A 2,994-nucleotide genomic window follows, 5' to 3' on the forward strand; every position below is an offset into this window, starting at 1 on the left:
TGCTAGAACAACAGTGTAAAAGTCAAATATTAAAAAAACCCCAACAGATTAAATATGATGTAATGTATTATTATGTGTGCATTATATATACAATGTTCATATTTGATTTTCAAATATCACAGTTATTGCTAATACCCGTACATTGAGTAACTGTTTTGTTGTATGATGCATCAGTAGGAGTTTCAGTCTATTTTTCTATTATAAAATCTTGGATTTGGAATTACTGTAGAAATGCTGATAAGTCTGTGAAGGTTCTCAGTCATCCAGGTCATCGTAGTCAAAGGAGCTTGCAAAGAAAAGCCTCTGGACTTCTTTAAGTTACTTGAAGACGTTTCACCTCTCATCTGATAATGCTGATAAGCACCTCATTAATTCTGAAGTTCCTGATTTATTCTACACATGTTCTTTAGCAATTAGAGAGATTTTTGTGTACCCTGTTGCAAATTATTTACCAATTTGTGATAGTTCCGAAGTTTTACAGAAAATAAAATACTGCACTTATATTACAAAAATACATTTTTTCCTTAACGGTATTAACAGCATGAAAATTATATCTACCATTTTAACATAAAATATATTTTGATGGGATGTTCAAATGGCTTTATAATAGCCTTTATTGCAGAAACTTCCTCATCTCAGATCAAGTCCTTTGCAACTTGTTCTCTAATGTGTGCCTTTCTCTTATTTTTGTATATATTCCTCTTGATTGTACATATTTCTCCTGTTTGTTATGTATTTCTGCTGTCGACTATTTATATTTTATTCCAGTACGGCTGGTGTGGAGAACCCTCAATTTCATTGTACATGTACAATGACAAAAAAAAGGCTATTCTTTTCAATCTGCAGTTGTGTTCCATTGCATTTACTGCTTCTTTGACAAAAGAAAATGTGAAATTGAAACTTTTCAAATGTTGAAACTGTATTCATGAGTTTGTATGTATTTAATTGCTTATGTGTTGTCAGTTTACTATGTGTGGTTTCATGATTGCACATTCAAAGAGCAATGATATTTTCTCTTCATGATGTGCATAGTTGCCGGCAGCAGCAATGCTGTTAATGCAGCATAAACATTCTTCTCCAGATATGGTATCTGCTGTGTGTGTGTGTTCCTGTCTAGCTATCTTTGCGAGGACTGAGATCTACATTCTACTATACTTGTGAGAACCAACAGTCACTTGTGAGGACACACTCACTCAGTTTGAAGGCCTTTTTGAGGCTCAAAATGTGGTTTTAGTGTCAGGGTTACAATTAGGTTATGGTTAGGTTTAGGGTAATGGTTATGGTTAGGCATTAATTTTTAATGGTTAATGGGGTAAGGGGCTAGGGAAACCATTATGTCAATGAAGGTCCTCACTAAGATAGCTGAATGGGCTTGTGTGTGTGTGCGTGTGGATTGGTGTTTGTCTTTCACCTCTTTGTAAAAACACAGTATGCACTGCCTCAAATGAACCGATCAACTGTCTAATCCTTCACTGAAATGGTTGCACTTTGAAGATTTAGGCTCCTAAGCGGTCCATTCTCAGTCAGTAATACATGCTGTCAATGAAAAACGTTGTGCTTCCCCCCTGGTCTCTGACCCCTGAGTATCTTGGTAATATCTCTCTTTTATTGGTTTGACCCTTTTAATCATTTGGTGTAGAGAATTGGTGCCTTGACTTAACCACCTTTTTTGCTAAAGCTCTATGTTTTGTCTTTTCTGCTTGGCTGCCTTTCCCCTTCCCTGTGCTACAGAAGACATCTTTGCTCTGTCACACACTCCTCTATTCTCCATGTCCTAACAGTGCAAACTAAACTGTTCTTTCCCACCATCCTTTCTTCCTCAGACACACAGGTCTGAATTTTTGCTTGACTACTTGACATACTGAGTTGGATGTCTGCCCACAGCTTTAAGCTTATCACCAGTGACAACAACATAGTGAATTCTGCCCAAACGGTGAAGCATCTCACTGTGATCCCTGCCAGGAAGCTGTCATATGAGGCCCTCAGTGCAGCCACAAAACCTTGCTGATATTTTGCTCTTAAAACACTGGTCGTATTCGAATATTCACTCAACAAGGACACAGATTACCTTGTCTGATCTCTCATCATATCCTGTCTCCAACTCCTGCCCAGAGGGACTTAGAAGCATAGTAGCTGAAGAAAATACTCTGGACTTCTAAAGCTAGCTGTGGTCTTCAAAGCCCCACTATTTTAGTACTTCTTCTAAACAGCTTTGCCCTCCTGTATCACATTCAAGCTGGTGCGAGCTTATGAGGCTTTGAAGGGAATGCCACCATACATCCAGACCAATGCTGAACCCGCTTCCCTACTGTTTCTAGTAATACCAAGTGCTTAGATCTGGCTACAATATAAAAACCTGGCAACTGTCCCACTAAGCCTTGGCTTTCCTCTCCTGTTTTACAAATAACTTGGAACAGGCTATAGCACAACAGTTTGTAGTTTATGCAGTCGACATGACTGACCTCCTGAACCTCTTATATCCACCAGTTCACAGAAGGTAAATCTAAGTTAAGGCCTATTTTATGAAACCCAGTTCTCTCATTAATATTTACCTGAGCTTGATACCTTTTTTCTATTTGGATGTTCCAAGTTAAGAATAAAACAACAACAACAACAACAAAAACAGTTGGGTGATTATTGACCTGGTGGATGTTAAGAAGTTAAGAATCAGTCTTTTATGTGCTTTTTTTGTTTTGGCTTTATTGTAATTTAGACTGCTGGTAGAAAGCACTCAATGGACTGCGGAGAGTGCAGTAGGCATTTTACTAACAACACTCTAATTTGTGAACACAACACCAACCAACCTGAAACCAATGATCAACAAACTAAACCAACAAAATATATCAACAGTGACACAACTTAGCAGGTCACAAACAAGCAGACTTCGTACTCTTTAGATTTGAAAAATATCTGTCAAAAAATATGCAGGCCAAACAGTGACGATAATACCCTAACTATATTAAATTTTGGCCAATCAAAAACCTAGACACAATA

The 2,994-nt window shown here is 37.6% G+C and overlaps 1 long non-coding RNA gene across 1 annotated transcript; it reads left to right on the forward strand.

Annotated features, from left to right (window-relative positions):
• The first annotated feature begins 1,220 nt into the window (after positions 1 to 1,220).
• LOC146492067 (uncharacterized) lies at positions 1,221 to 2,625 on the forward strand. The gene is made up of 2 exons (XR_014872465.1): positions 1,221 to 1,263; positions 1,318 to 2,625. It is a non-coding gene; the product is annotated as an uncharacterized LOC146492067 (long non-coding RNA).
• Positions 2,626 to 2,994: the final 369 nt, after the last annotated feature.

Source organism: Neolamprologus multifasciatus, chromosome 23 (assembly GCF_963576455.1).
Source record: "Neolamprologus multifasciatus chromosome 23, fNeoMul1.2, whole genome shotgun sequence".
NCBI lineage: Eukaryota > Metazoa > Chordata > Actinopteri > Cichliformes > Cichlidae > Neolamprologus > Neolamprologus multifasciatus.